Raw genomic sequence first — 27,390 nt, forward strand, 5'->3', positions numbered from 1 at the left:
AGTCATCCTCGACTCAGTTCGATTAAAATGATCTCGGCCTTTTTCTAACATAACATGCGATTATTCAAACCACCATCTGTCATGCATTAACTTATCTTATCACGTATATATTTTTCGTTTGGCCTGTTAGGTATTTCTTAGTTGAATAAATAGTTGAACAGTTTATTCCTTTATCAAAACACCATTCGTCAAATATATATCTATATTTGATTTATTAGACGTATGGCTAACATGGTTCATTCACAACTCACTTGACAGGAAACAATGTTAGCTATTTGCTTTTCTAATCATCTTTTTACGCTGAGACAGGCGGCCTGTTGTGGCAAATGTAAAAAGCCTGAAGTTGAATATACAAAACTCGATGTGCTTTATTAAGCTTGCGTTAGGCGTCATTTTCTGCTAACGTGAGTATTATGCAGACTTTAATGTTGCCACTACAAATCTTTCCTTTCTTTCAAACAAGCTTTCCTCCTTTGCACAAGGGTTTTTGGTCCTTTGATCTCCAGGGCTCCAGAAATGCGTAACTGAACGCAAATTGCTTAACAACGTAGAACTACACCCAATTCCCATAGCATACTCGAGCTTTGGAGCGCGAGATATAGAGAAAAGTTGCCATCGATACCTTCAACCTAAATAGGAGAATTGATGAGTTAACAGGCAACAGTTGTATTCGAATCAGGTCTAGATTAAGATGTGCAGGTTACATCAGTAGACCTCTTTTTAGCCTAGCCTTTTTTTTTTTTTTAGCCTAGACGAAAGATATCGGGCGCCTGGCGCATACGAGAAAGAAAGATATTTAAAGCGATGACTCGAAACGCATAAGTCTAATGCAGGGATTGATCACACCGTGAAGCCTTTGGCTCACATGCTGTCCTGCAGGACAAAACGGGACCAAGCTCACAAAGCACAGAAAACAGTGTAGTCGTATTGAATAAAGCATTGTTGATCTTTTCTTTCGTCCATGACATATCATAATCACATAACGGCGTAATGATGTGCTGTATAGGTAACGCGAAAGCCGTTCTAGTTAGCTGATGTTGAACACTGGCAGCAGCTTTTGATGGGTTTCACCGAATCGCGGTTGTAAGATCGAATATTCTATCGCACGACCCACATTTCAAGTTCAGACAGTAATTAATAACACATGTTACACACAAATAACATATATTATTTTCCGTGTTCGATATATATATTACGTTCCGTAAATAAGAAGTATGTAAATGACAATGAATAATTTATACATGTCCACACATCGACTATGTATACCCTTTTCTATACACTTGAGCAGCTGTCAGAGGGTACCTGATGCAAAAGTTAACTAGGCCCCCGCATTACAATAGCCAAGAGCTTAACGAATACGAGTCAACTCAGGGTTAGTCAGGCCGCTCATGTAGTACAGGCATGTCTGGCGGCTATCGTCCTAACACTGCGTGCTGCCGCTGTTTATCGTATATTACGACTGAGTGAGTTTAGCTAGACTCTTTGTGCTGGTCGCTTGGGCAACGAAGATGGATGGAGACTCTATAATGACACTGTTAGGGACAAAGAAGGCTCTACATACAACATTGATCATTGAACAGGTAGACCTCACTCCGGCCGTAGCAGTCTTCTCTGTTACGATCGAAGGAATAAAGTCAAACGCAGAAAATAAGGCTTAGAATAGGAAGCTATTCGCTAGTCATATTGCAGTCTGTCGCTTTCAATAACATGCATCTCCGCACCTAAAAGTACGAAAGGATGTTTTTTACCGTTAGCAATGGAACGATAGTCGATACGATCTGCTTATCTCTGCTGTGGAACCATATCTAAATTTGATTTCGGGTCGAAATGCTATGGTAATAAGCACATTGTCGTATAGGCACAATGTTCGGTAGCGTTGACCAAAAGCTTATATTCTCTACTCTCTGCATAACACAGTATGTCCAAATAGATTTTCGTCGAACCGTGCGTGGCAAAGGGTATATTAGAACGGGTTATAGCGTATATATTATAGCGTTTAAATGCTCCGCTGTGAAGTAAATAAATAAGCGGTTATTTACATGCTGTTTTTCTATCCAAGAAATACATTTCTGGGCGCTTTAAGTCTAAATCCGTTAATGAGCTTTTGAACCCAATAAAAAAGAATCCTTCTTATTTAAGCCGCGAGTTAGCCTGCTCCACTGAACGTTATGTCAATTAAGTGTTGCCCCAAAGTCTATGTTATTCCTTATTTATCACTCGAAAAAATTGCCCCAAGTATGCAAGTGTGATCTACGTTTGTTTATCTTGTGACTTTGTGAATACAATATTGGAATAATAACGATAAAATATATGGGAGGGATTTAGAAGTTACCGTTAAATAAATCGGTAAACAGTAAATCCATAGATAAAGAGCCGGAATGATGCAAAATGTATGGGGAACAAACTACAATATAATCGTGTTTATAATACACGAGCTTCTCTGTAAGGTCTTTCTTCTTTATTTTCAGTAGATACGAAGGCTAGCATTCGCTTATATCTCAGTAATATAATAGGCTATGTATATACGTAACGATTACGGCCTATTACGTAGCATGTCAACCGCTACTCAAGGACTAGCATTGGCCAGACAGATAGTTTCCTTATACACACCCTCACGATGAAGGTGCGGCATTAGCCAGTGGTTCAGAAAGCTCAGACGTCGCCTCAACGTCCATCAGTGCGCGGAAGTGATATAATGGTAACAATCATTCATGGTGGTAAGGTATCCATTTGAAATCCTCCTGTGCGTAACTACATTTGTGTAGAACGCTATAACATAAGAACAAACGGTGCTATTTTCATATTCTAGGGAACCCGGCAATTTATTAGACGTCCCCCTTTTTTCTTGCGTGGAAACAAAGGATGTTGCTGTTCTATCGAGCGTAGATGGGGCACGCGTTTAAATGTCATAGTGGTAATGCTTGCATTTTCCAACGGCACATCCGGGCATAATTGTTAATACGACTCAATATTTACTCGGCTCATCATTACCGCATGGACAGCACGTATACATGAATGACCACACTCCAGTTACATTGTCGAAGGTGGTTTGACCTTGAATATGTTTCTGTTGTGTGACGCAAGCAGATGTTGTGAGGACCTAACCTAAAGGTTATGACTTGTGCGTGCTAAAAACATTTAACAGCTGTGAGGTGAATATGAAAGCAATGGTAGATATTCAGTAGTGCAGTGGTACCGAATTTGTCTACTAAACTGAATAACATGCAAAAGGGCTTAGATTGAAAAACGAGCGTAGATACACCTTGCGGCCAACCGCTTGGGGCAATGCTTAGCAGCAGTACCGAAGCTGAAACTCGAAAAATCGTAGGTATCCCGCGAATTTCTGTATGAGTTGGCGAGGCTACTTCCTTAGGGGGGTCAAAAAGAAAAAGCAATTGTATAAACATTTAGCACCAAGTGACCATACTGCATGACAAGACTGGCGTACCTCTGCCAGCCCTTTGAATGTTCAAGCAATATTGTATTTATCCAATTTCAAAGAAAACAGTGACTTTTAAGTGAGCTTACGGCCAAATGATTCCATACCTTTACAAAGTCGGAATGGAAAAAACAATTACGTCCATTGCACACTCCCGATAAGACAAGAAGCAAAAGAATCAAACCAAGAAGGCGGTACATTAAATAATTGTAATCCTTTCTGAAAGAATAAATTTGTCCAATAGAGAACCGTTACCTGGTAGACAACACATACGATTCAAGCTGGTGATCAATGCTAAGGAATCCTCTACGGGTCACCAATGTAAGACCTTCTCGCTCTGTCCGTATCTCAGACAACGAAAGGCCACCACTGAATGCTGCCGTTACTACGCCTACTGCCTACTCCACCTGGGCGTGGCACTCGCTGGAGCTGCAATAGGCCTCCTGCGACTAGCACCTCTAGACATCATTGACAATTGGTAGTCCATCTGAGTGGTTTCCTGCCGTTGAGGGTTTTCTCTCTCTCGTCCGCCAAAATGATTTAGCAGTTTATTACAAATTTCATTTGAGTAGGCGATATTTTTCTCGTATTGGATACATTGCGTACTTAGTTATTTATTTTATCGCTTGTGCCATTGATACTCACTGCTCCTCTATTGTTAAACATAAAACACTTTGGAACTATTTGGATGGAACTGAAACTGTCGCCGTCCAGCTGCAACGGCCCTAATGTGATAATTTCTAGCAAGTATACGTTGCTCTATCGACAATAAACACAATTAGTTCCCTGATACATAAAAACCAAATTACCCTATTCGTTATGTAGCTCCTCGAATTGCTCAATGACATATATAAGGACCCATAGAGGTTAACGCTGGAATTTTTACTGTTTGCAATAGAATAGTGATTTGAATTCAAGTTATAGGGTTAAGTGGAATCAACTTCTTTAAGCAACTTCTTTGTTCAAGGGTAGAAGTGCTTGATGCAGCCCCATGATGCCCTCACCGGTTCCCATAATATTTCACTTGAAGAACCCACAGGCGGAAAAGCAATGATTAAATGAGGCCGAGATTTTTGGTCGACGCGAAGCGTTGTGGGGTAAGAAGTTACACCAATGCTCTTGCTACAAGAACTTCAAGATGAGATCTTATGTGTGACATATAAGTACGAAACAGATTGCCTTCATACGTCTAGATGAAATTAGAAGTTTTTATGTATAGGAAGGGTGAGGTATTGAATTGATAAATTCACGTTTGATGATGAAGTGTTTGGGCTACTGTAACTAATTGGCACGAACAATAACTTAAGGTATAATAATAATATCTAAGGTAGACTTTTCGATCCAACGAGTAAATGCTTATGCGTTGACGTGCTCAATATGCTTGTTTGAGTTTATTATTCAGCTCAAACTTAACTGGCTCGGTCTCGTTTGCCTGTTGTTTTGCCAGTCTAAATTTGGTGGCTCATCTGAAACGACGGTTAACGGCGGCACGATTGTTCATAGAACTAAAAGCGTTAATTTATATCATGTATTACTTTTAGGTTAGGATTACGCTTCGAAATTCAAGCATTCTATACCTTTCACTTTTCGAGTAGATACGTACCCACTGCACTATCACAGAGACGGCAATATTTGAATTGGTTCCGAATCAAAGCTTATACACTCGGAGTCCGAAGTTCCTGCGAAACTAAATTACCGCTATGAACAGTGAAGTTTTTGCCTTCAACATCTATGAAGAAATGCCCATCTGAGCCTACGCAGATTATTCACGTTTTTTCTACTGGTGCATTTTATTTGGGGCATCTTAGTGAATACGAGCCATGTATATCTGGGACTTACCCAAAGGTATCACTGGACACATACATCTCGTACAAGCGTTAAACACCAATCTTTAACTTTTAAAAGGAAGGCTGTCGTTCTTTACCTTCAATTGTAGCGAAAAAGCAATAATGGTCTGATTAGGATTGTTCTTTGGGTTAAGACCGCAAAAATGTCACGATCCTGATTTAGCAGAAAACAATGATCTATTATAAATGTATAGTGGAATATTCCAAAAAGTGGGCCAAGAATGTAAAATCGAATGGCCATGTCAAATGGACAACTCGATATTGTTGCGCACCATTGACAACCCGGAACGGCTGGAAAGTGTTGGTGCCATTTTTCAAGTTCCTTAGGCCCATTCTAAGGTATGGGGTCCACCGTTTATTGTGTCATCCAACCTACAATCTTATAGGCGTTCAGCATTAGACAGAGGGACGCGATTTTCCTCGCCACGCGCGTACAACATGTTGGTACGGAAAGGTCTCCGCATGCCGGAAAACACGACTGATTTTGGCAATGTCGGTTAATCGACAGAGAGATTATTATTACATTTCTTCTGTTATAAAAGGCATATTATACTAAATTCTGAAACACGTCGTTTCGGTACCCATCAGTAAGATCGAGCGCGAAACCCCATCTTCAAGTGAAGTAAAATATCTTTTGCTACTATCAGTTGCTACACCTCTATTTAATGCATGTTGCACAAATAAGCGATTTGGGTCCCTCCTTGTTTTGAGACATACTTAACCTTCGAGGCCAGTAATTAGGCACTGCTACCCACCATATCATTGTGACAGCAATAGCTGAGACCCTTGTCGGATAAGACCTAAGCTTACGATAATAAATGTTTATGGTTAGGTTTGTCCGCTGCTGTTGCCTTGTTGATTGCTCTCTTTCTTATGCCCTTTTGTCTTCGATCGTGTTCCTGCTCTATTCAGGCTGTTATAGTACGATCGTGACGGAATGTCCAGCTAATTGTTACTGCCACGTATGGGAAGTTAGAGGACGCGTTTAAAAAGTGGAGCCGGTAGTCAGTGAGCTAATCGTTAGCGGCGCTGGGTGGCCGTCCCATCTCGGAAAGCTCCATCGCTTTCCACCGCATGGCCACTCCCGTCGGAGGAAGGAAGTGGGCTCGTTTGGCCGACCGTAGCGGAGCAGAAGTAGTGGATAGGGTGGTCTTTTTATACAACGAGGACGACATTGTGATGGTGCTTGTCGGTGCCTTCAGAAGAAAAAAAATTGAATTTAAAGGTGTGGCCGTTACTGCCCTCGGCCCACTGACTAGCGCCGTTCCTACGACAGCGGCGACGCCGAACGGAGACAGAATGCGGTGAAAGGATGAGCAGGACGAAGAAAAAAAGAGAAGCTGCAGCAAGAACGCTACTGACCGCTACGGCAGCGACAACGACATAGCGGTGGACAAACAAGAAAGTAGATGCCATTTTCTGCAACAATGCCGGCGTCTGCCTTCATGACAGCGAGGGTTCTTTGTGATCGGGCAGAACGTCGGACCTTTCCTTTGCTTTGTTCAACGAAGGCTTGATGGGAACACGCAGTGGGTAGCGGCTTACTGTGAGGCCCGCGTATCTTGATCAGATAGGGCTTTCAGGCCTTCTGATGATGTAGGCCAACTTTGGGATCCAAGGGCTCTTCGCTGTCTCCGCTCATGTCGTTACACTGCGGCTTGGTTTTGCCGTCCTGCCATCCCCATAGAGACCGTTTTCCACCTTTAAAGTACGCAGTCGTTTAGCGGCCGGTTACGCATCAAACAGGACTAGCAGGTTGGGCTCACAGCATTTGCGCACACACCGCATGTTCTAGTAGATCGTGTCAGGACGACACGACGAGAGCGAATGAGGTGCCGGGTCGGGCTAGCCTGCAGTAAAATGGAGAGTCTTTAGCCAAGCTACGACGACAAATGCTATGAAGGGAACGGATATGTAACGGTAAAGTAACTTTATACCACCTGACCGCACGTCATAAAGTCAATTTCCAATGTGGTCGTTGCCAATCGAGACTAGTCATTCATGGTCGGTAATTCGAAGAATCTGCTGATAAATATATAACTATGCACCTATTTAGTCGTATTCGAAAGATGAATTTAGTCCGTAATCGATTCATTTTGTGAAATTAAGAGGTTTGAAGTCGTTAATGCCGTTGAGTGTTCAAAGGAACAGTGGCAGAGAGTCGGAAGTATTGGTGAAATTCGGTTTATCAGTGCGATATATGTACAATGACTTCATGGAATACTCTGGACAATGTATAAGAATTAATTGTTGATCTCTATGATTTGCATCTGTTTCCAGTTCATCTTTGTGTGTCTACGTCTGCTTTTCATTCACGGCACGTCATAATAGCAATAACCTCTACTAGTAGATATTGTGTTAATATGGAAGTTCATGAAGGAAGACAGTATTGATATTGGTATTCCAAGTCAGAGGACTGCTGACACACTTGCCACGCCCACAAAGCTTTGTTATTTTGTAAGAAATTGGGTATGTCTTCTATCTTTTTAACCACCTTTGGTTCGCTATTTAAGCTGAATAGTGTTATAACGTTATAAGTGTAATTTTCGTTCTAAATGATCCTTCGGTGTTACTTTGTCATTGTCACAAAAGTGTTGTATCGCGATAGTAGGATAACTAACGTACTTAGCGGGGGTTCGTGTGACGTCGCTCTCGGCTATTTTCACTGCGGCTAACAATATAAAAATAGCAGATCTCTTGCAAGCTGTCGCGTTAGCCTCTTAAAGAACGAAGTTTATTTCGTTCTAGACAAGCAATTCCCAGCAAAGGCTCAAAGGCAGAATTAATTTCTACGGCTTGGCGCTCACTTTCAACTTTTTCGGCTTGGACCCAGCTTCTGCGTTTGCCTCACACATGGCGAGGTTCACTCAAACATGCCCCACACACAGCCAGATCGTGCAGTGCACAGGCAGCGTTTCTCTCTTCTAGAAGGAAACGTGCACGGGAAGTTTCAACCCATCAACTTCGAACTAACGACCGAATACGCCACCGTAACGTCCCCGCCGCCGCCGCCGTCGTCGTCGTCGTCGTCAACGACCTGCGTTGCCAGCTAACTAACAAACGTGAGCCAGTGGACGATTCGAATGTTATTGCCTACGCTGCATCATTACTCATTAGCAGGAACGACAAACGACCAACCCAATGTCCCAATGCCCATGTTCGCTAGAACGACAACGAAATGGGGCGACAACTGAACCAACACCTGAGACTGCAACCTGATTACTCAGACAAAGCTAGAACGAGCGTTTCCTCACAGTTACTGTGTGTGCAGTAATAGTATCAGTGAGAAAAGACCGTAACAGTCTGAGGCGTGAATTTCATCTGAAATAGTTACCTGCTATTCATACTACATATTTCGTAAGTACATTATCAACAGCGGCAATGATATTTGTAACATAAATGATTACGTTGTTCCTAAATCATAATTGCGTAAAGCTATTTAGGGTTTATTCATAATTTGAATACGGATGCATACTTCATCAGCCCATCCCGAAGAAGAAAAAAACGCAGGAGGTTTTCCCTGTGCCGTCGACAAAACCCATCTATTATTGCTTTGTATTTCTAACGATTTAATGGTCTTTTATTTCCGTTGACTCTGAATTTAAGCCCCCACACAGAGTACCACAGGAGAGTCAGCGGCGTCGCAACTATAAATAGGTTTAATGAATAGATTTGTCGGCGACAGTGGCAACATCCCGACATTTGGCGTTTTTGCTGTTTATTACCCAACCGCGTTCAGAACAGCAAGCCTTTTAGTGCTGACCCTTCGAACCGGCTAAATAGAATTCCGACAGGGGCGACCTTAAGGGAACGATGGAGCAAAAAATGTTGCACTGTCGAAAACGCAGAAGGAACAGTATCGTAGAACGCTTGGCCCTTTTGGCAGTCGCTAGCAACTCATTCAAACCCGGAAATATACATACATAACAGTCGTTAACTCGAAAATGTATAGGTCTATTTGGTTTAACAGTTCCTTCATAGGTATGAGTTTATAGGAGCGCGTAGTTGCGAACTTGACTTGAGTGTTACTATATTTACGATAACGCTTATTTATATATTAAGCAGTAAGATGGTGTAATGTGTGAAATGACCTTAACAGCGAAGTATTATGTGCTTAAATTGCGTCTTAGCTACTTGACAATCGCTTCTCCACGCAGTGCCTATTGAAGCGAAAAATAAGTAGCCTCGATGAGTGCTTCAGAGGTGCTCAAGTCGGCTGCGATCTCATAGACATAATCAAAGCACCGACAAAACGCTAAAAAGTTCCATTTTGCCAGTGTCGTCGATCTGTTCCTTCCAAATATTCTTCGCAGTTTGCGCACCTTTTGAACTAAGCTAAATTTTCAGTATGTTTCTGTTATTAACAGATCACATCTTGTAGGTGTATTCATTTGCCAGCTGCTGCTTTGTTGATGAAATTACTCTCTCTCATACCTTAGCCGACCTAATCCTCTGCATGTGTTTACGCACTGAGGCAAGCACAGCCTTTCTACTAGGATTGCCGCTACCGAAGGCAACCCGTAGCGGCTGATACCCCGATATTCCGCTTCAGACCCATCCCCGACCTTGCGCTTCGACGAGACCTGATGTCATGACGCCATTAATCACGACACTCGACTTGAAATAAGTGTTTCGTGCCAAGCAACTTCCGAAGTCAGGGTAAATTATGGTCCACTCAGAAACGTGCCAACCAAATCGAGATCCATTAGAACAACTGATCTCATTGGTCTACAACTGAATTTTGGGCTTTTGAAAAATCACGGAAGATGTCTTTTCTTGTACCATATCTCACGTGTTTATTAATATGCGTATTACCGTATACGTATCATTCGTAATCAATACCGATTTCATTGGAACGCTATTGTAGTTATATAACAAGAGGCGCGAGCAACTACTAACGCGCTCCAGCGTTATAGGCTTCTATCGGTGAGTTTTAACAAGCGTCGCTATCATATGCTGTCGTTATAGAAAGGGCTGTACCGCAAAATATCGCATACCATGCGGAAAGGAAAGAAGGATCGCACTGCCCAGTGATGGGTGGTTTGGACCAAGGCATAAGGTCAGTGGGCACTGTACAGGCAAGCGAGCCAGGTCGGTCACGATATCAAGTGGCTTCTGAGCCAGGAGGACAACCTTACGAGCTGTACATACATGAAAATTATATTTTAGGAAAGTAGAGGCACCGCCACATGTTTTCTGCCCCCCCTTCTTACGTTTCACCAGAAAAAATCTGAAAACAGCTGAAAATAACGCTGTAAGTCACTAAAAGTAGTAAAATGAAAATGGTTGTTCGTAAACCCAGCAACCTTGTCCTGTGCTCAGCACTACATAACAAGCTAACAAATATAGCGTTTTTTTTTCGTATTTGACAGACTCTATAGCCCTTCACTCAGGTCAAATATTTTTTTTTTTGCAAAAATACTTTCTGTGTGATAGAACTGATTGCAATGCAAAATTTCCTTTTATTTCATGGGTCTTCTCTACAACGCTAATCAGACCTATAATCGCCAAAAAGCTATCGCAAGGATAAGCATAATTAACGGCCATTGAAATCTGCGCACGCTTCTCCCGATTGGTCAGCTTGCGTGGCATCGGGCAATTTACGGCAAAGTCTATTGAAAGGACATTTTTCATGTTCTAACCTTAGATCTGATTTGGACCTCACTAGTTCCGCCCGCAGAGTCATAGAAGATTCTTGATTGAGTAATCAAATTACTCCATACGTGTAGCTATTTCTATAATTACTCAATGCACTAAGGCCACTTCTTAGGTTCTACAAATTCCTATTTTCATAATGAGAGCAAGCAAATACACCCATTGTTACCCATCGATACGAAAGAGCTATTGCGGCCGAATTGCCTGACCTGATACAAGAATTAAATCTATAAGGCTCTAATGATAAACGTTATTATGATAGCTAAACTGATCTATGAACTTGATTGTAGGCGTCTTTTTCTCCGATTTTATTAGCCTGATCGTCGTCGTCGTCATACCCAGCCCAACATGAACTATAGCTTAGACCTTATTCTGTTGCTTTAAGCTCGTTTTCACTGTTTATATTTATTTGTTTTTCGAATAACTTCTTCATTATTAACAAATTTCTCTACATTGAGTTTACCATAAATTATAGATTAGATTATAGAACCACACACTGATAGTTGTCTGACTAGAGTTCTCCAATATAGTCACTGTACTAGGCCCATTGTCTTTCTTGTTTAGAGTGATTGAATTTTTCCGCCTCAGTCGATATTGTTTCAGTCACTTCGTGATCTTGATACACCCGAGTATTGCTACTGTACAGTACTGCTGTTGCAGAAATCCCATTTTTGAGGTGTTTCAGTGGTCCAGTGTCCCAAAGTGAGTCATCGGCTTTCATGTGAATTCAGTTCGAAGTCTTATTCCAACCTCTTACTTCAGTTCTATATTTATTACCGGTCTCTCGTTGAAACGTCAAAATGCTCTACCATTGCTTTCTAAGTCCCATATATCCGACAACCAACTCTTACATCGACATACTCTTTACGAATTTCAGCGCGCTTCGAGTTAGAGGAACTATCTTTTTTAGTCCGGTCAAATTATTACCTTGTGTCACAGACCCCGTTACCTTAATTCTTCAGTTTTTACCAGACGTAAAAAAAAGATATTTCATTAGGTACATATTCATTAGATATACATTCATGAGCTAATGTATCACATCGGAGAAAATATTAATTTTTTATGCAATTTTTGGAAACATACAAGTGTCTATTGCTAGCAATTCGAATTTCCTTATTATAATCACGTACACGTGCATTTTTGTTTCGATAGGCTGTAGTAATTGCCAAAAACAGTATCTTATCAGTATGCTCGCACGTTTCCTAAGTACTATTATCAACACAATTTTAGAGATACATTCTATGGGTTCTAATTAATTATGCTTCACTTTGTTTTTAAACGGGATCTGTTCGTAATTGCTGAAAACAGCTTCATTTCTTATTTGCAGTATATTTCCCTGAGTCACGCTTGACAGGCTAAGGATTGTGGCCCACAGCCTGCCGATGCACATCGAAAGGAACGGGAAACAACATGGCAATATTTCCACTATATCCAGCGTGTCTATGTAGTGGTGTAGTCTATTATATATGTAAAGAGCAGATGTGACGCATTAAAACACGCAAGTAAACCGCTTGGTCATTTGCCAGCGGGATTATATTTGGTCAGCCAAGTTGGCTAGAGGTTATATTACGTACTGCCGTTGGTATTGCCCGCTGACTGCCTTCTGACCACCGTCTGATTAACCCTCTTCGTGTTCGGGCGACACGTGCGGCACGTCGAGTGGCCAGGTAACTGGGACAGTACGACCGCCAAGAGAGACAGTACAGACCATACAGCGGTTGCTGTAAGGTGTCGCGTCCGTATTTAACACTCAGAGAAAAATGAGAAGCAACCTGTCAAACGCATACACCCGCTATCAACAGTCAGATGTCATAGGCAACTCATAAAAAGCAAATGTCAGGACGATCGTAAAACGATTATATTGATTCCGTCAAAGCAACAGGGGTCTTGTTCTCGAAGCCGCAATAAATTCGAGCAGGAAAAGAACATCGATGATAGGTGCTCATAGCAACCATCTTAGTCACAACAGGAAATTTCTAACTAACTTTAGATAATAGAGGAGCATTCGTTCGTACTTTTTGCAAAATACATATGATTTAATCTATTTGCCAGGGATATATATTCCTTGATGTGACCCTATACTATGCTAATAATCCTTTGCGCTATTTGTATCAGGTTGTTAACAGAGAATATGGTGGACTTCAAAAGTGAATCATTTTTAACTAGGCGGCGCCAGTGTAATTTAGCTGGTAAATGCTTCGGCCTTCTAGAACCGGTTAAACTTAGCCCAGGAAAAATAAACCCGAAAGGAAAATTGTATTTTAGATTGGAGAATCAACGCCCGATGGTCGAGCTTTCCTTCCGCAAAGGCTATAGCGCTGCAGAAATCCGTAGACAAAAAAAGTCTTAAGCTTGAGCACAGTACGTGAATAGTGCAAGGACGGAAATTGAAGTGTCGAAGATCAGCGAAGAAGTGACCACATACAGAGGCCCGAAGGGCAAGACCGCATCGCGGCAATCGTCGATAGTTTTCGTCGAAGCAAGGTTTAAAGTGTAACACGGCTTTGCCGGTTAAAACTAGCATTTCACATGTTACGTGTTATAGAATCATGATCGAAATACTGTAAAAATGATGAAACTGAGTAGGAGATGAGTCTTCTGCTAGTTGACTCCAGACCACTTGGAAATGCGTGCAATCTGTTCCACGTACAGCTTTCAAAATTCTAATCAACAGACAACACGCTTGGAGTATGCGATCTACATGAACGAGGAATGGCTCAGTCTCCACCGCCAGCCGATAAGGTAGTATATGACAGAGTGGCATCATCTTGAGAAGAAATCAGGTGGCAGTGTCGAGTAACTTCCGACTTCGATTGATTGTACATACAATGGGTATCAGGGCCATTTGCTAATATAAGATGCCGAAAGCCGAACTATGAATGGAGCCCGCATTTGCAGATATTTCTAATAAACATTACTTTGTGCATTGCTTCAGTTTGTCTGTATTATCTGATTCACATACATAATATACAGAACACTCGGGAGAATCGCACACAACAGTATCGTATCTGTTAGGACCATTTTGCCGAACGTTCCATCCGCATTACGTTATCCATATATATTACTAAAAATATATAAACAAAATATAGTCAGATTGTAATATAGGTTCTTATGGTCCTTCATACGCATATGCTACATCTTTGGAAATTCATGGATTGCACTTAGTCCATATGAATATGGAAAAAACGTTCAATTACTTCAACTTCACCCGCATAAAAAACGCGATTTGAGCCAATTAAGAGTGAAGTGATTTGGTCGCTATGTGGGTACCGTGGCGATATGCACCATAACAGCAGATTGTTATTACTTATTCGAAATTCTATGTCCTATGGTGCATACGGCGGTTTCAGCTCAGCCGCAGATGTCCTAGTGCCGTCCTTTTGCACTTGTTTAGCACCAGATATTTGACGAGAAGTTTCATCGAGGCTAGTTGTTCCACCGTTGTTGCCAGACGACATAGGAATTGGCGAAGAGAACTGGCAGGTAAAAGTCGAGACGCAAGAAAGCGACTTTGATAGATAAAGCGGACAGACAAAGAGCTCGATAGAGAGAAAATAGGCTGTGGCCCTTGCTGTAGCGTATAGCGCGTTTCTAACTAACGTTGGGTGGGGTTACTGCTTCCTGGTGGGAGTTATTTCGCGTTGAGTTGTTGCGATATTGCACAATCCCGTCTCCGTCTATATTATTGCTAAACCACAGAGATAGTACCGCGTTGTGTTTCTAGCAGGCGTGATCTTTCTGACGTGACTGTGCGCTTCGTTTCCCCTTTGGGATAGAGAAAATCGACGGGCCGATCAGGACAACATTAGCGGCAGTCGAGGTAATAGCACTGGGTAAGAAGACGGATACGTGTCTGCATGTGTTTCTCTAACCGTGTGTGTGGAGCTAAGAGGACGGATTACAATTAGGCACGAGTTGAGGGTCCGAACGGCTGCAAGCAGGAAAAGTAGAACGTAGAAGGACGCAGAAACACGTGTCCGGCGCAGGGGTGTAGCGATCAGACGCAGATAGTATAGGGGACACAGCTACGTAAGCAGCACTGCACTAAAAGATCGCGTCTGGCGCCTCTCCAGGTATCCGCTTACTCGTTCACTTACAACTACAATCAGTAAATCTCCCCTTCCATCGCTTATTGGCCGCGGCGGCTCCAGTGCTCGTCATTGAAATAGTAGTTGCAAGTAATGGTAGTGGAGGTTCTCGAGCGTACCAGACCACACTTGCTACTCGAACTTGTCCGCGACCAGCGCAACAGGGTTGCTCGACAGCCATATCTCATCCGGTAACAACCATACATATATATATATATATATATATATATATATATATATATATATATGAACACGTGAAGGCGAAGATATCTAGTACAGAATTCTTTACAGTATCACTCGCTTCACGGGAGAACATTCAAGCAGCGCAATCGAAAGTCGTCAAGGTCGTCAACGATGAACCGCGGCTTGGTAGTAAGAACTTGTAAAAGTCCTTTCCGAAGGACCGATCAGTCGGCGCCTGGAACAGTCTAGATGCAAAGTGACGGAATGGAGAACTATGGAATAAATTAGGTAGAGAAAAAGCTTTCGATGTATATGAAAGCTAACTAGAATTAGCATTTGTCATATAGAGGTGCCGGTGGTAGTCCTTAATTTATGCCCAGACATAATGAAAGAAAATCAAAAGTTTCTTTTTTCTGTGAGAATATATGTAGCGTGAATGGCTCTATCGTGCAACTTGTTTTTGCAAGGAACAATCAAACCCAGTCCTAGTCGCATCTTATATACGGCATAAAAAATCAGTAATTTTGTGTATTTATATTATGCAACGAAAACAGGAAAAGTGACAAGCGACATAATAAGTCGAAGGACATTGTGTCGAGTTTCACATCTACAATATCAACTAAACGATATGGAGACAAACACGTGTACGTACCATCGACAAGCAATATCTGTCCCTAAAAAGTGCACCACTGCCTGTAGGTGCCCTCCGTCGGCACTTTCATAGGTAAGGATGGGAGAGGAAGACCTGCTGCGACGTTACACGACAGTAGGGCGGAAACTCACATGAGCTCCCCGCGTGGCTTTGCTTGTTTTTGCGACCATCGAACCCCTGCTGGTCATTTGAATCGCTCTGTCACACGTCTAGCGCCCGTTTTTCTCGAAGAAGGAAAGCTCAACGGGCTGCAAAAAGACTATGTACTACAGTACGGCGGTTAGCACGCCGTAGTCGGCGGTCCGAGACTTCTGCTGTAGGCGCAACTGCAAGATCATTTTCGATTACCGAGCTGGTACCTTGGCTGTCATTTTTGCTGGCTTTGGACCACATGACCGATTACACGACAAGCAGATTGCGACACTGAAGGAACAGCATTGGACGTTTGTGTTCTGCCTTGATTTTATCAACAGACAGGTTACTTCCTGTCTCATTTAGTTTTACTATATTAAAGGCCCCGTATATTCTAACAAAACTGCTAGAGTAGCTAACTGCTTAGCACTTTTTGATTTCAAGTTCGTTCGTGACGCGTTACATGGCAATACAATAACAACTGTGTGACGAAAGTTTATCGTAAAAGTAGATATTATATACACCGTACAATTATGATACTCTGGACGACCACAGGTCTAGATAAAGATGGCTTCGATCGAACAATTTCAAAAACTGCCCAAAAAGCTAATTTATTTACTAAGACGACAGACTGGCAAAGGCCAGCAATAATTCATAAATATAACTGCGCTGATCAGGTGGTTCAGCGTTCGAAGGGACTATACAAAGAGTGTAATGAAGTTTCGCCTTTGTCTTTGTGCGACGCCAATTTCGTCATCCTCGATTGGTCCTCGATCATACGCAGTAGTTTTGACATGAATTATAGATCATCAACGAACTATGTTGTCTGCTATTATGACTAAGAGTGCGTGCGCCACCAGATAGCACTAATATATTTAAGCAGCGGCTGCTTCTATGCTGACCAGCTAAGTTGCGACCTATACGTACATATATGCGTGCGTCTCTAAGGTCAAAATCTACATACACTTATGTAAACTCACTGGAAAGCAAACCTACACTGTGGGCATTCTATTAGTGGCCAGCACTTGCGCAGTGAACGATATAAGAAAACATTGATTTCACCGTATAGTTCCATAAACCTCGTAAGCAGATCCAGTACGTACTTACCTGTGGCCGTTGCTATTAAGGTTAAGACGAATGATATTTTTTTTTTTTTTTATTATTGTTAGCTTTGGTATTATCTGTATTATTCCTTCTTTTGTAATGACTAAAACCTCTCAGCCATTACACAACTCTATAGTGTGCAAAAATATAGTTAAATGATTACTGTATAGTTTAATTTTTCTCTCATCTGCTCTATGAATCTAGTCTGATCGCGATGAAGGAAAGACTGTATTTCTATAACTTCCGGTCTATCGGTAGAGGTTTTCTTTACGTAGTGAAGGTCCAGTTATCTTGAAGTAGGCAGATAAACATACTTGAAACGCAAATCTGTGTTTAAACTGCTAAGCGATACCATACAAAGTTATTAGTCGAACTCGTACATATCCGAAGCGTCTCTACCGGGGTGAACAATTGCTTTGGTCAGAAATGAATCATTTCAGGATCTGTTAAATGTATATAAAATTCCTTCTGTTATAAAAATGTCTTGGAACTGCTTTTCAAGCTGCAGAGAGAGATATACATCGCATATAGCAAGTTGGACGTTAGACGTTAATTTTGCCAATTTTAGTCGTATTTGAAGTTCAAACAGTCGCACATTTGTATGGGCTCGATAAATACATGATAAGTTACAATTAGAAATGGCAAAGCGAGGTACATCGTTTTTGAATGTGAGTTTACACGTGTGACTGGGTGTGAACTCATTCAAAAGTACCGCCCTCTGAGATCTTTTTCAAGAGTTGTAACACGTTGGCTTATACCGCGCGACTTGTTCCACGAAGCGGTACGGACCGGCACGTAGCTTATACGATAGCTGGGAATGTGGCAATGTAGGGTATATACAATCCTAACTGAGGCTATCGATGATTTCCCTCGGGTATCGTTTAGATGTCATAGACGAAAACCGCGAAGTCTCCGGTACATAACTTCTACCCAGTCAGACTTCAGGGCTAGCTTATTACGTCGGGCAAAGATCGCAGTGCTGCTGTGGTTCAAGCATAAACTGATTCAACCAAGTACATAAATTCCGTTGCCCTTCATAGATTTAACCTAAGCCTGTGAGGCAACAGTTAGTCTATGTTGAGCAGAACCAACTGTGTCAGTGACTCGTATTATACTGGGCCAAAGCTTGACGTTTTCGAATCAAATTCCTAACCTCTTATTCTTTATGTAACATCTGTTAAAAACCACATTCGCCTATACTGATGCTAAAGGAAGAATGGCACTTTATAACTACGGCATGAGAATTAGAAACACTTGCCATTGGCCACAAGCCAACACTTGTTGCTTCGATTTATTGAGCCGCACCGCGAGAAAACTAATAGATTTTCTTGTGTACAATTTTTCTACAAAGGCGCTGATCTTGGAAGCTATTATGGATATTATATATACTGAGAGGAACAATATAAAATGAAGGATCGGTGAAAGTTACTTGGCGATAGATAATGCATTTAGCAAAAACAAGGAATAGGCTTCTTTCCGATTTATCAATCTCTCGGTTATAATATCTTATGGATAAGGGCAAAGCAGTATATACGCGTTATGGTACCTAATGGATTTTGTTTTATTGAAACAACAATGTATAGAATACTACGCCAAATCAACCTCGTTATACAAAGCAAAGTTTTATTTCAGATGACATCTTCTCTAAATTCATTCTGGTGCACAATTTGCCACTTAGGATAGAGCGTAGAACTTCTTTAGACGTCCTTCATTCTGTTTCTTCCAACCCTCAACTACAACTGTGGCAGTGGGTCAAATTGAATATGAGGACGATGGCCCATAAATGGCCATTGAACAATAGAATAATAGAACTTCTATTCTAGCTGATGCTTCAAATCGTAGCTTCAGCTTTTTGAGTCAAAGGAGTCACGGCTTTGTCGGCTAGGCCCTTCGGTGACATCCGAAGCCAATTCGGCAAAAGACGCTGGCTCCAAAAAAACGCACCATGCCAGGACCCACTCTATTGCTCTTGTGGCCGGCCCGGTTGTTGCAAGCGCTGCGATCCGTGAAGGGAGAAATGATTTTCCTGGCTTTGCCAGTAGTTTTTTCGCTGACAGATGCAACAGCTTCAGCTTTATCTGAACAGCTCGAGTGTCGCTTCCGCGGTTTGCTCTTTCACAGTTTCGCACCACACTCTCCTCTCCATAGGCAGTGGCGCTAGCCGAGGATGAACGAGCCGTCTGACGAGGTCAAACGCCTTTAAAAATCTCATTTTAGAATTTTCGAGGCTGCTTTGAATGAAGCACCTTGATATTTTTTTCGCAGCAGACAGACGGCCTTACAATAATAACGAAAACACAGCACGATCAGTAAAGCACCTAGCTTTGATGAGAAACTGGGAAGATTAGAAGAAAGAACTTTGCACAAATCATATGAATGGTGAAACACAGACACAGCCAACGGTGAACAGCCAACCTGTGATGGAAGAAGCTGTGCTAAAGGAAAGAAAACTAGGAACAGAGGAAAAAAAGCCTCACAGTTCGAAAAAATGTTCTGTCCAGAATGAACGCCACCGAATGAGGACATTCCCGAAGACCCAACGTAATTGTTCACTTATTTCTACATGTCATAGCCAAGGCCGCAACAGACCTTAGAACCCCAAAACCTTGGTGATGGTTTCGTTATATTGTGAATGGTGTATACGCGCATATAAGCTATATCTCATCCCCTTTCAAAATGTATTTAAATAATAGAATTACAAAGGGTGTACGTTCCCATTTTGATGCATCAATGCCCGAGTACCAGTGTAAAGTAACACATGAAATCCAGTAAAAATATGCCTTTTTTACTACCAGACTAAGTTATCTGAGACTAGCTTTCTAGGTGGTCCGGCTTGGAGATGCTAGAGAGTCGTATTAATTCCATCTTACTGAAGAAGACACGGACTGCATCTGCCTCAGAGTGTAATGAACGAAGGAAGAATTCGCCTTTGTAGTTGACGTAGTATCTAGAGAAGTACGTATAGAGGATAACGACTGATCCAGTTAAAGACATTGCTTGTAGCCCCTTATCTCCATTGCAGATACTTAGAATGCAATAGAAAGTGATACCAGTGCTCATAAACGCAGTTTCCATATCAATTTATTGAAAAGAAAAAAGAGTAACTGCGTCGGCGTCTTGTCGAGAGAAAGTACAGCAGAGATCTTCCAGTCACCAATAAGGGCGACAAGCAACGCTGTCGTCTGTTCAGCGTCCTGCTGTGTTGTCCTTCGAAACTGGGCCCCCTACACGGCATGAGGTTCGCAGAATAATTTCTGGTTATTGGGTAGTAGCAGGTTGTTAGGTGGCGTAAGCCGTACCTTATGCGAGATGTAATCCGCTAAAGGTTAACTTCACACGCAGGGACGCCCAGTAGTCTTTCGCAAACAACATGACGCTTTCGTTTACACGATGCTAAAACATGGATAGAATAGCTCGCCAGAGGGAAAGTTGATACAGTTTGAGGAAACAACTGGGTGTCCCTGATATAGACATTTAATTGTCTACATGTCGCTAAAGGTATCTATCTAGCCTGGTCCATATGGCCATATTTAGAGCGCTAGTAATCGATGAGCGTAGTATATTTATTAATTTGAAGTGTAGCCATTTTTCGACGGCCGCTATACCGTCTACTCTGGACTGGGCGGAGCAATCGAAATCGCAGGCGTAAGATGTCTACCTCGATCGTTTTGTTGCGTATGTATAAATGTGTAACTATCGACCACCATATTACCATGTCTCGCTCCTATTACTGATGCGCTGTTATCTGCTTCGGAAGTTTTTGCGCGGTTATTATTGGGGCTAATAATATAATACGGTGTCGTACTTGAGACAATTGTAGCCTCTCCCTTAACGTCAACCATGAAAAAATCACATACATCGTCATTAGTGCAGGGTATTTGCTGATATAGCAGTGAGAACAAAGCCGTCTAAGGACATACAGGAGCTTAGCGGCGAAATTTACTTTCTTATCGCCGGAATAAGTGATATTGGTGGATATTGGGCGCGTACGCCGTCGGCGCGCCTTCGAACGCGTTTCGGATGCCGCCATACGTATGTCTCAGAATAGCGGTAAGTATTTTAGTATAGATCCATAAACATTTCAAATGAGTATATTCCATAATTATTAATATATTGAATTATTATTTCGCGAATTTAACACTAGAGAAAAATCAATTACGTTGAAAACAGTACTGGAATTATTTAAACGCCATTTGCCTTCTGACAAATACAACGCACATCTTTATTTTTTAAATTTATTTAACTAAACTTATAAAATTACTGGCTTAAACAGCGGGGCGGTCGTCATGAGAATGAAGTACTGATTTGCTTTTTAACGCCTTTTGCTACCTTTGCGCAATCTAAGATTATTTACAATGTTCTACTATTTGTTTGGGTACATTCTATACGTCTTCTATTTATACTTTCAGTTTATCAAGATCCATTCGGCTGAGATCCGTGCCAGAAGACTTGACACATATCTGACAACTTTCAGAAACTCCGTTAACAATTGTCGATAATAACAATTTGTTTGCTACAAAATCGGTCTTTTCGTTCGTTCATTCCAAAAGTGTACATATTGCGCTACGGAAGGAAAACAATGCAGTGATCTAATAACTAATCAATTTAACTTTCATGAGTCTATTTTTTCAAAATCAGTACTTACAATTAAAGAAATCAAGTCGATAGCAAGTGTACTTTATAGTTACTTATTATCCTGTTATCATTAAACATTATAAAAAAAAATGAATCAAATAAACATAAACGAACAAAAAATTACTAAACATAAAATAAATTCTCGGAAATTCTAGAATGAAGATGACATTTTCCTCTCAGAGCGGGCAATCAATCTTTTAGCAAATGAATCACTTCAAAGATCGGCTGTCCTACACTAATCAAGTGGCGTGCGTTCCTTCGAGACGAAGGCCCTTATTATAAGCCGGCAAGCACTGTGTCTCCAGTTGACCGCTCTGGACAAGTCTAGAGCGCAAGTTTCCTGTACCGGTAATCAAAGAGAAACCGCTTTCATCGTCTGTAGTTGTTATGCTGTTATTTTTTATCTGAACCTTGCAAGCAAATTACGACAAGTGGTCGTAAATCTCAGGCCTAAAAATACTTGACTTGAAGCACAACTCTACTAGCAATTGACTGCTTTCCTCCATCTGATTTGATCCCATAACGGTTAACAATCGATTTCAGGATTGACCATTTATGCCACTCTAAAATATAATTCCAGAAAGCTACGAGCTTCAACGCGCAGCTGCACTGGTGCTGCATAATAGTCAATAATAATAAGCTGATATTCAGAATGGGCCGTCCGAATCGACAAGGGTGGACCTGAAGGCGCGAAGTAGCATTTTATATCAACATGTTTCGTCTATGTCGTTATTCCCATCATTATCGTCTATCAGCGTGTTGGCCTAAAGCACGTGGTCGGACAGTTGGCGTCTTCGGAGCATACCTTCTTCCCGCTCGACTGACCGGTGTAGCAAATCGCCAGCGGGTCACTGAAGCAATCCTGTGATATAACACATTTCGGACGAGCAGTCGAATACCAATCGCACGGAAAGAGACTGCCAAACCTTTGTTCTGAAGGCAAGCGCCCTGTTTCGTCTGCTCCTTCGTCATCGAATCTTGCCTTTTTATCATCAGCTGCATTGGCCTAACTATTAAGTGGAACGATGTGTCCGACGAATCCGGCCAAAACGCACAAACAGAGGACTGGGAGCCGGTGAACTATTTAACAAAGACACTCCAGCCTGCAAACTGCTATATAAGCCTAACCGCGTAGTTTGAGACAGCTTTAATTGGTTAGGGCGACCGTGGCAGGGCGAACGGCGGAGGCGGGAGACAGGGGGGACCGCAATCGGAGATGATAGGTACCCTGGGGAGCAAGTATTGACTTCCTAAACAAACCGTGCATGCACGCAGGCACACTACTCAACTTCGGGAAGAAAGCACGTTCATACAATTCTAGCGCATCCATATTTACCGACAGAGAGGTACACAGATGATGCCCACAGCGATCTGAACCGTAATCGCATGGAGCAGTTGACGCGTCTAGAAATTGTGAGTTGCCGTTACAAGCTGCCGACGAATCGTGTTCATGTTAGGGTGAAATCTTAAGGTTGCCCCTTAGGTACCCTACTAAGGCATTGCTACTGGCGTTAGACACTCGAGCGAATATCTTTCTTATAGTTTCAACGACTCCGCTTGAAGACACTATTAATGTCAACGAGGCGAAAACTGACGACCATTCATTGTTCTATTATTTGACGAGTGTCTGATCGATGAGGTGTTATTCACGTCGTATAGTTAACGTACGAACTTCTCATTTGAAAGGAGGTTCTCATTTGAAACTTTCAGTATTGTAATAATCATACAATTAAAACAAATCAGAATGCAATCGTATCTTCAACTAGCGTTGTTACTTGCCCAGTATTAACTTATCTTCTAAAATTGTTTTTGTGATGATAGGCCTGTAAGCTCAATCTTATCATAGGCATAAAGCAGGCTCTATGAAAAAACTTCATAATAATAATAAATGACCGTGCATACATTCGGGGTTGATACGAATACATATTTCATTTATCAAATGTCTATGTGAAGTTGAATGATTAATTTCTCATCTTTAGCCACGTGTGTTAACTAATTTTCAACATAAAGTCTGTGTACTATAAAAGCACCGTATTTGGGTACGCGTTCGACACACTGGGAACAGTTATCTTAAACAACCCAACAGACATATATCTATATGATAAGTGCTATTGCGCTTCCTTTTAACGGGTGCAACGTTGAGCTTATATTTCCTGTTACAGTCAGATGAATCGCCCTTCATTTAGCATTGCGTAACAAATAGCTTCTCTAGAATTGACCTAAATTGCCCTATTGAGATAATTGATTGACAAGACAATAGTGGCTCACAGCGCCCGCGCACATACGGCACTTGTGCTTAAAGCGGTACTCAACAGGTGTCCAATCGTCGTCGTTGACATCTTAGTCATCGTCTGAAATCCCGCTCCACCCAAAAACCTGTTGATCCATGATCCCGTTGAAAACATAATATCAAAAATGTCGTTTTAAAAGACTGAATTTTAAAACGGGCATTGATTTTTTTGCCGACCTTCGATATCTGTGTATGTATAGTTGTAAAATTATGATATGAGAGCGACTGCCATTAAGATAAGCTAACACGCGATCAGTATACCCTACGTTATTCTCTATTTTTGTAAACTAAGAGAAAATTACGACGACGCAAGAGCTATTTAGAAGTCAGTTATTTTTACCAGTAATATATACAGTCAGTCGATGCAATTGCAATGCAAAGCGCATCCAACATGAGCATATTTTAATACTGCACCGAACCTACCACAATAATAACATGATACACTTCTCCGTTATGAAACCAAGTATTTGAGAATGTGCAGGCGTTTCTGTCGTGAACTTTAGCCTCTCTAGCCCCAGTATCATATGCGTTTTGCCATTTCTTGCTCTTGCTTCTTTAAGCGATATATAGTGGCGCATTATGTTGATATGGGGTCCGTTGTGTTGGCCTCGCTGTACAAACGTAGCCCCGGTCGTTCCGGCCTGTTCTGGTCTTTAACACATGCTAGGCACATGTATCTAGGCGGCGTCCTTGTCCGTACAGCGTCGTTGGTCCCCCCACGGTTTACGTCTGACTCATTTACTTAAAGGTGTCAGAAGCGCACGTCGTCGCTGACTTTGCTGCGTTGGCGGCAGCAGTGCCCACGTCGGCACAGTAGGCTACTTTGTAGCAAGCCACAGCGAGGGTGCAACGGATGGTGCCGACGGTACCTGTGACTGCCGATCTCTAGTTTTCTTTTTTACTTGCCTACTTCCCTACTGATTACGACTACGCTGTTTCCATGGCTTCAAAGTAACCATCCACTTGAAGAAACAGCCAAGCGCCCTTCCGTCGTAAGCAACGGCTGCCTGAGCACTACCGATGCCAGAAAGAGAGTTCCTTCTGCTACTGCCGTCTGCGATCACTACTGCTTTATTTTGTGCGAGCAGACGTTGCTGAAATAACCAATCATATGACAAGCGCTACAACGGCAAAAATGAGTCACAAGTGGTACAGGACCTCTTGAAAATTTACCGTCGCTGCTGCATTTTCTCGCTTCGCGCATCGAGATATCTCCCACTTTATTCCGAATTCTTCTTGAGCCTTACCACATCCTTCCAAAATCCTCTTGCTGCTCATGTGTTACCCTATTTTATCTGATCCTATCTTACCCGTATCCTTAGCTCCACACTTTACCGCACTGGTCCTTCAGATTCTCTAATCATTTTTTTTCCCGACAATAAGAAAGGAATCCTTATGGATTTTTTCCATTTCGGGACCACTGGCTACCACAAGGGTCGTAGGCTATGAATTGGGCCGGGGCCGAAGGCTGCCTTAAAATAAAGCTATTTTTACATGCAGTCATTGTCTCCACGCAGATGGCCGACTGGCTCGTCCTGTTCGTGGTATCATATACAAGATGGAGAAGAGCGGATAAAGTTGCCAGTGTTGCTACTGCGGCTGCCATCGGAACAACTCGTCTGACTCGAATTATGTAGTGATACACGGGGTCATCGTATAGCATAGAACTGCATATATTCGTGTATACGCCGCTATTCGTATATACTAACACAACTCGAGGCGAGGCTGGCACATCGCAACTGAGGTCACTCTACCGTTGCTTACGCATTTCCCTTTCGCAGAGTGGCTACGGTGAGCTCTGTTATCATCGTCGTCGACCTCCATTTTTACGGCGTGCACAACGGGTGAGCTAGAGCATAACGCAAGCCTTTTTGTACGTCATTGCACTAGTAGTCAGTAGCGACTACATTGGGGAGCGAAGTATAAGACTTCAGAGTGGAACGAGATGCCGAGCCTCAAAGCACTAAAGGATAGGCTCGTGGCGAGCATTGCAAGCTGAGCCTTAATGCCTCTGCTTCTACTGAAGGTGCGGATGTCAGCCACGAACTGCATTACAGCTGTTACAGTGTTGCTGGAGGAAAGGTCTCAAAGTTAAAGTCGGATTGCCGGCCGCGTTGCAACCACAGCTTGGTTTCATCATACTATACATAACTAAGTGCGGTTGACAGACATAGTAGTAGTATCATTTGAGCCTCCCCCACTCATAACCAACCGTCAACGACGCGTCCGACATGATAGGTTGCGTTTGGTCGTGAAACCGAATGGTTCTCTCTTCTCATTTGAGTTCGGTGGGAGACGAAGATCCAGGAGACGCTTTTCCCCCACTTCGTCGTGAAGTCGAATCGACTTTTTTCGCCTCTAAGCGGGTGAAACAGCTGGGCGAATTGCAGTAGCCGGCAAAAGTTTTAATGCTAGCGCGACAAGTGACCCAACGGAAATATACCAACAACTTACAACTAGCTAACGGCGTCTCTCTCCTTTACAGGGCTAAATGCGCAAATATGCAGGCTTTGCATCGCATAATTCTTGGCCATGGCTGCGCCTACGATTTGCCTCATAATCTTCTTACTGTCCACCAGTGATTCTAAACATGACCACAATACTATATCTGCTTCATTAAGCCCTTCTTCCGCGCCGTACCAGCTTTAAAATATTAACTCAAATTAGGTCAATATCGCTGCACACTAGCCACAATGATAGCCCCTACCAACTTACGAGCGATTAGCGTAACATACAACATAGGACGTCATTTCACTGTGTGGGCCTGATATTATGTTTCATGCAGTATTCATTGCTAGTTCAGGATCACTGACAGCGCTCGAGACGACGGTATACCTTTGATTAAGGGACTGACTGGTTCGTCATCCACGTCTATGACAGCATTTGCGTCTACGATCTCTCGTCGCTCATAGTGTATACGCTGTATATAGCTGGTTACTTATTGTTATCAGTACGTTGTCTCTGAATTTTCGAACTGTATATTCTTGCGAAAATAACTGGACATACCGCATTGGTCGGCCGCCATGGTGGTGGGCATTTTACCATATTGGGTTTGTCGTTGCGGGGTATACAAGAGTGATACATCTGTCTACCAATGTCACATTCACGCCGAGATTGCAGGGGTCCACAAAGTGGAATTATGCACCAAGATGTTCTGGGGTAGACTTGTAGTAGGTTGAAACAGTTACAGCTTGTGAACAACGGAAGACGGACTGCTGGCATCTATCCTTAAGGCATACCATGGCCAAAAGCGCCTCGCTATGTTGAAGTATGACAGCATTATAGATAATTTGTGGAATTCTGTTAAGTAATGTTGTCTCGTGAATAATTTAGCCTAGACACAGGTGAACCTTCACATCAACTGT

At 42.2% G+C, this 27,390-nt stretch overlaps 1 long non-coding RNA gene across 9 annotated transcripts in view; it reads left to right on the forward strand.

Moving 5' to 3' along the window:
* LOC111260062 (uncharacterized) overlaps positions 1-27,390 on the forward strand; it is a 116,012-nt gene that overhangs the window by 6,106 nt on the left and 82,516 nt on the right. For 6 of the 9 annotated variants that reach the window (XR_015310831.1, XR_015310836.1, XR_015310817.1 and 3 more), the window contains exon 2: positions 12,269-12,608. The exons of the other annotated variants lie outside the window; for them this stretch is intronic. This is a non-coding gene — a long non-coding RNA (uncharacterized LOC111260062). The remainder of the gene's footprint in view (positions 1-12,268; positions 12,609-27,390) is intronic. 9 annotated transcript variants of the gene reach the window in all.

The sequence above is a fragment of the Varroa jacobsoni genome, unplaced genomic scaffold (assembly GCF_002532875.2).
Source record: "Varroa jacobsoni isolate VJ856 unplaced genomic scaffold, vjacob_1.0 scaffold_39, whole genome shotgun sequence".
Taxonomy (NCBI): Eukaryota; Metazoa; Arthropoda; class Arachnida; order Mesostigmata; family Varroidae; genus Varroa; species Varroa jacobsoni.